Source organism: Coturnix japonica, chromosome 13 (assembly GCF_001577835.2).
Source record: "Coturnix japonica isolate 7356 chromosome 13, Coturnix japonica 2.1, whole genome shotgun sequence".
In the NCBI taxonomy this organism is placed as follows: domain Eukaryota; kingdom Metazoa; phylum Chordata; class Aves; order Galliformes; family Phasianidae; genus Coturnix; species Coturnix japonica.
Window position 1 is genome coordinate 14,923,000 of NC_029528.1, and position 13,294 is coordinate 14,936,293.

Consider the following 13,294-nt stretch of genomic DNA (forward strand, 5'->3'; position numbering starts at 1 on the left):
ACTCCAAAAGCCAATTTAAATACTCGCCGCCTTTGGCAGCAGGCTGCCTGCTTGCTCGCAGAGTTCTGCTCTGGGTTTCACTTCCCGGCTCTCCAGCACGGACTCTTCTGCACTGTCAGGTCTCAATATGTCAAAACATTGCTTCCAGTGATTGTAAATTCACCTTTTCTTCACTCTGTGTTGTTTTTATTAGTAAATTGTAGTTACCTTAAGGGATGCTCCTGACTGATTCCAGCACAGAATAGGAGCCAGGCAGCTTAGAGGTTAAGATGCTTCAAGGATATGATTCATCATCACTCCTGCTTGCTTTCACACTACAGCAATTATTCTGCTCTAGGACAGAATCTGGACCATGCTTTCTTCACACTGGGTATCATACCTCACCCAAAGGACCCAGGGCTCCAACTCTTTCCCTTCGGAATGGCATATTTCTTCTCCAAAATGGCAAACATATCCTCTCTTGCACCAATGCCTGAGTGTGCTTCCAAAGAACAAATCTTCCACACCTGACTGAAAATTGTCCCTTGCTGCACACAAACCAATCCAACACCTTGCACGTGGATGTACTGAAACTGTTCCCATAGGCTCATTTCTCAAGCATGTGCAGGTCTGTTGGATGGCACATCTTCCTTCTATTGTATCAACTCCACAACACAAACAAATGTTACTTGCAATCTTGCTGTTGTTACATTTGTTGCCACTGTCTGGATCCATTCATACAGATTTTGTAGAGTACTGGTCCCAATATAGATGCCTGTGGCACAGCACTTGTCACTGTCCTCCACCTGGACATAGCACTCTTGATCCCAGTACTACGGCTGTGACCATCCAAAAATTCCTTATCCACTGAATAGTCCACCATTAAAATACTCGTCTCCAACTTACAGATACAATGTGGGGGCATGTCAAAGACCTTGAACAAGTCCATGTAGATGACATCACTTAATCTTCATTTGCACAAGGATGCTGTTACTTCATCATAGAAGTACACCAGGCAGGTCAGCCATGACCCACAGGCCTCAGTGAAACAATGCTGGCTGTGTCACATCACCTCCACTTCTTGCACTTGTCTTATACATGGCTTTCAGGAGAATCTGTTCCTCGAACCGCTGTAAACAAGTTTTCTGGATCCTACACATGTTCTGCTGCGGAGTTATAAAGCTGTAATAGTGTCCACTCTTCTAGTGGTATGTTAGTATCCTCCCACACAGCCTGACACTCAGACATTACTGTGTCAGGGCAGCTCTCTGGGTTCTATTCCAAACGAGGTGTTTAGATGCAGCCAACCTGGAAATGTATTCAGGAGGCAGAGCAATAGGATCATGTTGGTTTGAACACCTCAAGTATATTTTACATTCTTAAGAGCTATTGGAAGTAGACTCGAGGAGAAGGGGAAAGGGAGAGTGAGGTAATGGTGGAAAAGGTTGTTTGTTTGCACTCCCATATGTCTGGCTCCCAAAGGACACAAGGGAAAATGTGCAATTTTTCATGATGTCTGAGAGATGGTTACCTAAGTACAAAGATGATGACAACATGGAGTGCAAACACCAGCTGAATCTCCTGAGTAACAGCTTTAACATATCTGAACCCAAGGATACATGTAACAGCAAAATTATCATCTTATTCCATCCGTCAGAGATGGTAAACTGCACAACAGAGAACATACATAGTAACTAAGGTGTTCAAATAAGTAGTTCAGAGAAATGCCACCAGAAGGCTTAGAAATCAGTTTAGATAAAAAAGTTTAGGATATGGTCAGAAAAGGTTAAACTACATGAGCACTGCTTTCAGTTCTGATTGGAAACACTCTGGTCAGAACTGGGGTTATCTCAACACTTTGGTCACACGCTGGGCTCCAACAATAACTATTGTGGCATAACCTGGCAGCAGCTCAGCACAACATGGCCGTTCCATCACTGCCCTTCCCAGTGTGATGGTGGATAGAAATGAGAAATAAATGAAACAAACAGGAACTTGTGGGTTACGGGAAAAGGTATTTATCTACTGCAACAACAGACAGTGTTCAAATTAAACAGTGATCATTAAGAGAGCTCTTAGCTAGAATGGTATCGCGGCATAGCAGAAAATGCAGCACTTACATCAAAGCAAAGATTCTATCAGTAGATTTTCAGTAGATTTTATTGGGCTCTGTCAACCAAAATTCAACTCTTGGAAGCACAAGCATAACACAAAACACCAGAAGTATCACACAGCACTGAATTCCCTCCAGTATTAAACTTGATATCCCTGAAACGCAACAGAACTCTTCATTTTGACTTTACATTGGGGAAGAGAACCAAGTGAATAAAAAAGAAACGCAGTGCCCAAAGAGGACTATTCACAGCATGCAGAACAAGGGAACTCCTGGTTGAGCGTGCACTGTGTCAATGTCAGCCATCTCTACATTACACAGCATCTCAATGTTACCAAACAATATCTTTTCTGGCAACATTCAGCTTTGATGAACAACTACACGGCCTGGTATTGAATAGATTGCATTATTACAGAGCCCACCAGACAACCAAAAAGAAAGCATAAAAGCAGATGCAGGAAAATGAAAGCTAGAGCATCAGAATATTTTCATCCAATTCTTCACTTGGTACATAGGAGCAATAGCACTATCACAGTTAGATACCAAATCTCAGCGTTCCCAGCATGCACCCATCTCCAAACTTAACACAAATCCAAAAGAAACACAAGAATAAAGTGTTGATTAAGAGGTAGGAATCCTTCCACCCACAGAAAACTCTGGCACAGCCCAGTCACTTATATGGGGCATGTTGGGTCTCTCTTTCATCTCACTTGAAAGTTATCTGTTCATGAGGACCAAGATGCTTCTCCTTCTCCTCCCTTACTGGTGGCTGAGCCAGGGGCTTTGATCCAAACTGGCATTCTCCTCCGCTGCCCCAGGAGCTGTGCCTTCAGAGAGGGGAGCTCGGCCCTGCAAAGAACAGAGCAGAGGGCTGACTTTGGGATGTTAACGGTAAGCAGGTGTCAATGAGAAGCTGAGAAGGCTCATCTGAACCAAGGTGAATGGGAGATCAACCTTCCCTGCCATGATATAAAGAAAGGGGAGGGGAGGAAAGTGGATCTCTGACCTGAACAAGACAACCCTTAAACCCTATAAACAGACCCATAGCCCTGTTTAACCACTACACAAAGACTTCAAAAATTCAAAACCTGAAACCTACATTGGAAAGGGGAGCAGGGAAGAACTGTAAAAAAGAAGTTTCCTAACAAACAAATAACATATTAATAACAATGTTTAACATACCATTGGTATGGTATGCAATGGGCAATGGAACAGAGAACTCAGACAGCAACAGATTGGCATCACTCACTGAGGTGATATCAGTTATACTGTCACTAATGCACTGCAGAAAGCAAGTGATGCCAGGGCAATAGACTATGGGATGAGTGACCTTGCTGTCCCTACCCCATAGGGTTTTACACAGCGTTGTGGCAGGACCCGGTGTGTCTTACCCATCTGCCCTCCTGCTCTGCAGCCCTCCATGCTCCAACAGACCCCTCGGGGTGACACCTTAACACTTCACCCGCAGCAAATACTCTGGGCACGGGGCCATACGCAGAGGCACAGGCGGCCCGCACCCGAAGAGTAGCCAAGGACCAACCGTCGGCTACAGGACCTCCTCGGCTTTCTCCTCCCTCTAGGGGGATCCCAGACACCAACCCCATGGGATCCCCTCCCTCCCACTCCCCCACCGCTGTCCCCCGCGCTCCGCTCTCTCACCTGCACAGCCCAGTCTCCTTCTTCTTGCCCGAGGCCGACCAGAAGCGCAGCCCGCTGACTCGGATCCGAGCCGGCGGCAGCCCGGCGGAAGCAGGGGAAGAGCGGCCCGAGGAAGCGGAACTCGCTGATTGAGGTGCCGGCGGAGAGGCGCACGTCGAGACGTAGCCGCGGGCGGAGAGCCGGCGCTGCTGCGGCGCGCCTGACAGCGAGAGACGGGCAAGGCCCCTCGCCCTTCAGGCCCGCCTCAAGCTTGGCGGCCAAAGGCGGCTGTGGCGCGCCACGAAGAAGCGCGGACACGCAGCCCAAGCCTACGCTGAGTAAGACGGGGAGGTCGGCGTTCGGCATCGGCCGCCGGCGCCTCATTGGCCGGCCCGTGATCTCTTCGGAAAGCCGTCGGCCAGGCCACCGGCCCAGGTGGCGCTGGGCGAGCGCGGCGGCCGACCCGCGGTTTCCGCATCCATCACCACCAGCCGGTTGCCGGCAGCGTCGGCGCTCAGCCCACGGCGCGCAGCCGTGCGCACTCTCGCCGCTGTGCCACCCCACGCGGAACAGCCCCGCGGCTCCGTCGCCATTGGCCCAGACTCGTAGCACAGTCACGCGTACTTCTGGTCCACCCTGCGCTAGCCGCGCCACCGCACGACTGGAGCCACCAGGTAGCCCGCCGAGCCGCCGCAGCACCCAGCATCGCCCAGCGACCGCGCCGCCGTCGACGCGGTGCAAGCACCACTGGCGCGTCTGACTCGTTCCAAGACATGCTGAGGGGCTACTGCGCATCAGCGTCCGTGCGCTCCGCGAGTAATGGAGAGCGCTCCCGATCTGGGTCCGCTGACACACCTTCACCTCCAGGCGCCGCACCTGCTCGTGATGTCAGCGACGCACCGACCGACACGCCCCGCTCTCCCGCGATCCATGACCACGCGGCTCGCCTCCGAGCCCTCTACCAGCGCACCAGCGCGTATCCTCACGCGCAACCGTATCGCGCCCATGCCGTCCGAGTCCGTCGCCTCACGCTGCCCAGCCGAACCGACCCGCGTCGTCCCGGCTCACCGAACATGCTAGTACGCCGCTCGTGAAGCGCGGCGCGTTGTCGTCACAGTTCGCCCACGCCACCACACGCTCTCCGAGGCGCATCACCGCGGCCGGCCCCAGTCCGTGGAACACGATGCTCACGTTGAATCAGCCGCGTCCCCTGTCAAGGGCCTGCGCCTGTGCGCAGCTCACTCGTAGTCCGGCGAACAAGCGGCGCACCTGAAACGGACCACGTCCCTTCGATGGCGCAACTACCGTCGCCCGTATGCCGCCGTAGTCGCCGAGTCCCACACGCCTCAAAACAGCATGGCCAACACCGGTCGCGGGCGGGCGTCCTCCGCGATCGGACGCGCACACGCGAGCCAGCGATCTCAGGGGCGTTGCGTTCACGTCCAGCACCTCCAACGTGCACTTTGCAGTGCGCAGACTGACCACCGCCGTCAGTGGCTGTCACTACCAGTTTGTGTGCTTTCGATTCCTCGAAGTCCAGGGATACCGGAGACTCGAATCTCCCCGGTATCAGCGTTCAGATCAAAGAGGTGTTTGACCGCGCACCTGGTGAACTCGTACCGCACATTTGCCCGTAGACTACCTCGTCGATCTCCGGCCGACACCCACGAAACCAACAGCCTGCCCCGGGGGCCTGTTCTCGCCCACTCGCACCTCGTACACGACTCCCCGAAACACCGAGCCATGTAGTCATGCAATCAACACAACCACCACCCGGACTAAGCCTGCCAGACCTGGGATGAGCCCCCGTCCGTGGCACTATGAGCACCAAATGCAGCTCCGGCTGCTCCTCCCGGTCCAATGGCGTCTCAAGGACGAGTTCCGCATTAATTTAGCCTCCATATCTCCTTTTTCGAGAGCAACTGGAAAAATCGATTCAGAGGGAAGAGCTACGATAATTCTGCAAACCGTTCAAATACCCACACCTCATCTATAGAGCCATTTCCTAGCGGCGAACTCAGAGAAACACGTGGATGCTCGTGTTCGACACTCATTTAAAACATCCTCCTTCTGCGAAAACACACATGGGGCCGTTCTGCGTCAAATCGTCCCCGAACCTCCCCATCACCCGCGATCACTCCACCGGGTCTCAAAAGAACAGCTAAAGAAGAGCGCCGCAGTCTCGCTGTGCGGACAGATCCACCTCGTCCAGCGTCCTCCCGTCACCGTCAGACCCGCTGTGCGATACCAGGCGGAAAATGCTGCTCGCGTCCCCTCCTGGACACCACGCGCCGCCTTGCGACCGCCAGCACTGGCCTCGCTGAGAAAGCCCCCAGGATCCGAGGCCACGTGCCACAACCGACTACTCGCATTCTACTCCGCCCACGAAATAAAGCGCAGCGTTCGGCCCGCCTCCCACTACTCAAACGCAACACCACCACAGCAGCACTTGCTCCGCCGCCTGCCGACGCGCTCCGGCTCCCGCTCGCCGTCCCTCTCCGCCACAGCCCGGCCTTTCCCAGCGGCCCCCATCGCTCGCCAGCCTTTCTCGCCGGCCCCAGAGCTCGCACCCAATAACCCAAAACCTTTGCCAGCAGCTCGGCCCAGCAAAAGCCCCGAACGCACCGCGCTCGGCCCCGCCGTCTTCCCAGACAGCTACACAGAGCTTCCTGCGCCCTGCGCCTGAAAAGCCGCTTGCGGGCAGAAGGAGCTGCAGCCCGTGCCAACAACCCCAACCAGAGGCAACAAAACAGAGAAATCCCGACTCCTGTTCCTTTTTCCGACCAGTTCCGGTTCGAATCTCCTTTCCTCTTGCACACGCGACTCCAAAAGCCAATTTAAATACTCGCCGCCTTTGGCAGCAGGCTGCCTGCTTGCTCGCAGAGTTCTGCTCTGGGTTTCACTTCCCGGCTCTCCAGCACGGACTCTTCTGCACTGTCAGGTCTCAATATGTCAAAACATTGCTTCCAGTGATTGTAAGTTCACCTTTTCTTCACTCTGTGTTGTTTTTATTAGTAAATTGCAGTTACCATCAGGGATGCTCCTGACAGATTCCAACACAGAATAGGAGCCAGGCAGCTTAGAGGTTAAGATGCTTCAAGGAAATGATTCATCATCACTCCTGCTTGCTTTCACACTACAGCAATTATTCTCTTCTAGAACAGAATCTTCACACAGTGTATCACACCTCACCCAAAGGACCCAGGGCTCCAACTCTTTCCCTTCGGAATAGCATCTTTCTTCTCCAAAATGACAAACATATCCTCTCTTGCACCAATGCCTGAGTGTGCTTCCACAGGACAAATCTTCCACACCTGACTGAAAATTGTCCCCAGCTGCACACAAACCAGTCCAACACCTTGCACGTGGATGTACTGAAACTGTTTACGTTGGCTCATTTCTTAAGCATGTGCACATCTTCCTTCTATTGTATCAACTCCACAACACAAATAAATGTTACCAGCAATCTTGATGTGGGTGCATTTGTTGCCACTGTCTGAATCCATTCATATGGATTTTGTAGAGTACTGGTCCCAAGATAGATGCCTGTGGCACAGCACTTGACATCGGACTCCTCCTGGACATAGCACTCTTGAACCCAATACTGTGGCTGTGACCATCCAACAATTCCTTATACACTTAATAATCCACCATTAAAATACTCGTCTCCAACTTACAGATACAATGTGGGGACATGTCAAAGGCCTTGAACAAGTCCATGGTGATGACATCACTTACTCTTCATTTGCACAAGGACGCAGTTACTTCATCAGAGAAGGACACCAGAGGGGACAGCCATGACCCACAGGCCTCAGTGAAACAATGCTGGTTGAGTCATATCACCTCCACTTCTTGCACTTGTCTTATACATGGCTTTCAGGAGAATCTGTTTCCTGAACTGCTGCAAACAAATTTTCTGGATCCTACACATGTTCTGCTGTGGAGTTCCAAAGCAATGATGGTGCCCACTCTTCTAGAGGCCTGTTAGTATCCTCCCACACAGCCTGACACTCAGACAGTGCTGTGTCAGGGCAGCTCTCTGGATTGTATTCCAAACGAGGTGTTTAGATGCAGCCAACCTGGAAATGTATTCAGGAGGCAGAGCAGTAGGATCATGTTGGTTTGAACACAAGTATATTTTACATTTTCAAGGGCTATTGGAAGTAGCCTGGAGAAGAAGAAAGGGAGAGAGTGGTAATGGTGGAAAAGGTGGTTTGTTTGCACTCCCACAGTCTGGCTCCCAAAGCACACAAGGGAAAATGAGCAATTCTTAATGATGTCTGAGAGAGGGTTCCCTAAGTACAAAGATGATGACAGCGAAGATGATGACAGTGTGGAGTGCAAACACCAGCTGAATCTCCTGAGTAACAGCTTTAACATATCTTAACCCGAGGATACATGTAACAGCAAAACTGTCATCTTATTCCATCCCTCACACATGGTAAACAGCACAACAGAGAACATACACTGTTACTAAGGTGTTCAAATATGTAGTTTAGAGAAATGCCACCAAAAGGCTTAGAAATCAGGTTAGGAAAAACAGTTTATAATATGGTCAGAGATGGTTAAACTACATGAGCACTGCTTTCAGTTCTGATTGGAAACACTCTGGTCAGATCTGGGGTTATCTCAACACTTTGGTCTCACGTTTGGCTCCAACAATAACTATTGTGGCATAACCTGGCAGCAGCTCAGCACAACATGGCCGTTCCATCACTTCCCTTCCCAGTGCGATGGCGGATAGAACTGAGAAATAAATGAAACAAACAGGAACTTGTGGGTTATGCAAAAGCTATTTATCTACTGCAACAACAGCCAGCGTCAGGAAAAACAGCGTTCAAATTAAGCAGGGATCAATAAGAGAGCTCTTAGCTAGAATGGTATCGTGGCACATCACAAGATGCAGCATTTACACCAAAGCACAGACTCTATCAGTAGATTTTCAGTAGATTTTATTGGGCTCTGTCAACCAACATTCAACTCTTGGAAGCACAAGAATAACATAAAACACCAGAAGTATCACATTGCACTGAATTCCCTCCAGTATTAATCCTGATATCCCTGTAATGCACCCTTCATTTCGACTTTACATTGGGAAAGAGAACCAAGTGAATAAAAAAGAAACAGAGTGCCCAAAGAGGACTATTTACAGCATGCAGAACAAGGGAACTCCTGGTTGAATGTGCACTGTGTCCATGTCAGCCATCTCTATGGCAGCCAGCAGCTCACTGTTACTAAAGAATCTCTTTGTCTGCAACATTCAGCTTTGATGAACAGCTACATGGCCTGGTATTGAATAGATTGCATTATTACAGAGCCCACCAGACAACAAAAAGAACGCATAAAAGCAGATGCAGGAAAACGAAAGCTCGAGCAACCGAATATTTTAGTCCAATTCTTCACTTGGTACATAGGAGCAATAGCACTATCACGGTTAGATACCAAATCTCAGTGTTCCCAGCATGCGCCCATCTCCAAACTTAACACAAATCCAAAATAAACACAAGAATAAAGTATTGAATTAAGAGGTAGGAATTCTTCCACCCACAGAAAACTCTGGCAACTGCCCAGTCACTTTTATGGTGCATGTTGGGTCTCTCGTTCATCTCACTTGGAAGTTTTTCTGTTCATGAGGACCGAGATGCTTCTCCTTGTCCCTTACTGATGGCTGAGCCAGGGGCTTTGATCCAAACTGGCATTCTCCTCTGCTGCCCCGGGAGCCGTGCCTTCAGAGAGGGGAGCTCGGCCCTGCGAAGAACAGAGCATAAGGCTGATGTTGTTATTTTAATCATAAACTGATGCAAACGAGAAGCTGAGAATGCTCATCTGAACCAATGAGAATGGGTGACCACCCTTCCCTGCCCAGATGCTAAGAAAGAGGAGTGCAGGAATGTGGATCACTGACCTGAGCCTTTAAACCCTATAACCAGACCCATAGCCCTATTAAACCAATATAAACGACCTCAAAAAGGCAAAACCAGAAACTTTTACTGAAGTGGGAAATGGAAGCGAAATATCAGACATCAATAGACGGTTAATGCTCACAGAGGTGCTATCAGTTATACTGACAATAATACATCGCAAGAAGAAAGTGATGCCAGGGCTATAGACTCTGGGATCAGTGACCTTGCTGTCCCCACCCCATAGGGTTCTACAGACCGCTGGGGCAGGACCCGGTGTGTCTTACTCAACTGCGCTCCTGCTCATCAGCTGTCCACGCTCAAACCTCATCCCGCGGGCTGACACCTCAACACTTCATTTGCAGCAACTACTCCGGGCATGGAGCCACACACAGAGGCGGGGGCGGCCCGGAGAGTAGCCGAGGACCCAGCGGCGGCTACATGACCTCCTCGGCCTTCTCGTCCCTCTAGGGGGATCCCAGACAAGACCACCCCAGGGGATCCCCTCCCACTCCCCCACCGCGGTCCCCCGCGCTCCGCTCTCTCACCTGCACAGCCCAGTCTCCTTCTTCTTGCCCGAGGCCGGCCCGAGCAGAGCGAGCTCCGCTGCTCGGCCGAGCCCGGCGGCAGCCCGGCGGGGAAGCAGGGGAAGAGCGGCCCGAGGAAGCGGAACTCGCTGTTGACGGTGCCGGGCGGCGAGGCGCACGTCGTAGACGTAGCTGCGGGGCAGGGAGCCGGCGCTGCTGTCGGCGGCCGACTGCGGGAAGACGGGCAAGGGCCCCGGCTCGCCCCTTCGGGCCCGCCTCAGCTTGGCGGCCACGGCGGCCGTGGCGCTGGCCACGAAGAGCGCGGACACGCAGGCCAAGCAGACGCTGAGGTAGAGGGTGAGGCGGGCGTCGGGCTCGGCGGCCGGCGCCTCTTGGCCGGCCCTTAGGTGCTCTTCGGAGAAGCCGTCGGCCAGGGGCCACGGCCAGGGGTGGCGCTGGCGGAGCGCGGCGGCCGCCCGCGGGTCCCGCACCAGCACCACCAGCCGGTGCCGGGCCGCGTCGCGCTCGCCCACGGCGCGCGCCGTGCGCACCTCGCCGCTGTGCAGCCCCACGCGGAACAGCCCCGGCTCCGTCGCCTTGGCCAGCTCGTAGGACAGCCACGCGTTCTGCCCCGCGTCCGCGTCCACCGCCACCACCTTGGCCACCAGGTAGCCCGCGGCGCCCGCCGCGGCACCAGCTCGCCCAGCGCCGCGCCGCCGTCGGACGGCGGGTGCAGCACCACGGGCGCGTTGTCGTTCTCGTCCCGCACCAGCACCCGCAGCAGCGCCGTGGCGCTCCGCGACGGAGAGCCCCCCGTCGGCCGCGACCACCGTCACCTCCACGGCGCGCACCTGCTCGTAGTCCAGCGGACGCACCACCGACACGGCCCCGCTCTCGGCGTCCACCGACACGGCGGCCGCCTCCGAGCCCTCCTCCCGCACCAGCGCGTACCTCACGCGCCCCGTTCGCGCCCGCGTCCGAGTCCGTCGCCTTCACGCTGCCCAGCCGCACCGCGCCCGCGTCGTTCTCGCTCACCGACATGCTGTACGCCGCCTGCGTGAAGCGCGGCGCGTTGTCGTCACGTCGCCCACGCGCACCCACACGCTCTCGCGGGCGCTCAGCCGCGGCCGGCCCCAGTCCGTGGCCACGATGCTCACGTTGTACTCGCCCGTCGTCTCCCTGTCCAGGGCCGCGCTGGTGCGCAGCTCGTAGTGCTCGGCGAAAAGCGGCCGTCAGCCTGAACGGCACGTCGCCCTCGATGGCGCACTCCGTCCGCCCGTTGTCGCCGGAGTCGCGGTCCCGCACGCTCAACAGGGCCACCACGGTGCGGGGCGGGGCGTCCTCGGGGATGGACGCGCTCACGGAGCTCAGCTCGATCTCGGGCGCGTTGTCGTTCACGTCCAGCACCTCCACGTGCACTTTGCAGTGTGCGGATAGACCACCGCCGTCCGTGGCTCTCACTACCAGCTCGTGGGTTTTTGCTTCCTCAAAATCCAAGTTCCCGAGATCCGAATCTCGCCGGTTTCACCGTTCAGATCAAAGAGCCTGCGAGCGCGTTCCGATGTCTGGGTGAACTCGTACTGCACTTTCCCGTAGGATCCTTCGTCGGGATCCGTGGCCGACACCCGGACCACCAGCTGCCCCGGGGGGCTGTTCTCGGCCACTCGCACCTCGTACACCTCCCGCGAGAACACCGGCATGTTGTCGTTGGCATCCAGCACCACCACCCGGACCTGAGCCGTGCCAGACCTGGGCGGCGAGCCCCCCGTCCGTGGCCGTGAGCACCAAATGCAGCTCCGGCTGCTCCTCCCGGTCCAGCTGCTTCTGCAGGACGAGTTCCGCGTATCTGCCTCCACCTTTACCAACCCCCTGATACAGGGAGAAATGTGAATTTGGTGAGAGGCTGTAATTCTGTAAGCCGTTTATCCCAACATCCTCATCATGTGCTTTCTCCAAGGGAAACTCTGAACCGGAGATGCCGTTTCTCGATAATCTTTAAAAACCATTTCCTTCTGCGGGAACACAGGGGAGTTGTCGTTCACGTCCCGAAACCTCCACCTCCCCGCGGATCAGCTGCACCGGGTTCTCAAAGAACAGCTTAAAGAAGAGCGCGCAGCTCTCGCTGTGCGGACAGATCCGCTCTCGGTCCAGCGTCTCCGTCACCGTCAGGACGCCGCTGTGCGGATCCAGGCGGAAATGCTGCTCGCTCCCCTCGGACACCACGCGCGCCTTGCGAGCCGCCAGCTGGCTCGGAGAAAGCCCCAGGGTTTTTTTCCCCCTGTCGGCCGTGGCCCACCAACGACTTCCCTCGCCATTTCCTCCGCCAGGAATAGCGCCAGCGTTCGGCCCGCTTCTTCCCACACGCAAACGCACACCAGCCACAGCAGCACTTGCCTCTCGCCGCCGCCGCCGCCGCTCCGGCTCCGCGCGCGCGTCCCTCTCCGCCACAGCCGGCCTTTCCCAGCGGCCCCATCGCTCGGCACCTTTTCGCCGGACCCCGACGCTCGGCACCCAAAAGCCCAAAGCCTTTGCCAGCAGCTCGGCCCAAAGCCCCCGAGCGCCCGGCTCCGTGCCCCGCCGCCCTTCCCGAGCAGCTCGCACGGCTCTCTGGGCGCCTGCGCCTGAAAGCGCTGCGGGCAGAAGGAGCTTCGCCGCCTCCGTTGGCCAACATTTCCCCACCAGCGGCACAAACAGGAATCGCTCCTGTGTCTTTGCTTCTGCGATCTCCTTACCTCTTCCAGTCGTTAACCATAAGGCTCCGGTTAAATAGTCCATTCTTTTGAGGAATGGCAAAATGTTTTCCTAAGTGTTTTTCCATTCGTTCCGTAGTGGTGTTTTCCATTTCCCCTTCCCTTTTATTTATCCACGCAGGACCTTCAGGAACTTGAACAGATGGGGGAATCACAGATGTGTGAGAATATGAGCAACAGTGCCAGAAAGCCAGAAAAGGAAAAGTCTTGGAAGCAAATGCTTCGATCTCATCTTCATTCACCGTTAAGCATTTATTCTCTTATTTTAGTCTGAGTAGTTCACTGTTGCTTTCATATCTTTTTTAAAATTTCATAACTGTATTCCTTCCTTCCTTCCTTCCTTCCTTCCTTCCTTCCTTCCTTCCTTCCTTCCTTCCTTCCTTCCTT

At 54.3% G+C, this 13,294-nt stretch overlaps 1 pseudogene; it reads right to left on the reverse strand.

Annotated features, from left to right (window-relative positions):
• Positions 1 to 8,665: 8,665 nt before the first annotated feature.
• The window catches only part of LOC107320288, a 7,760-nt pseudogene continuing 3,131 nt past the window's right edge, over positions 8,666 to 13,294 (reverse strand).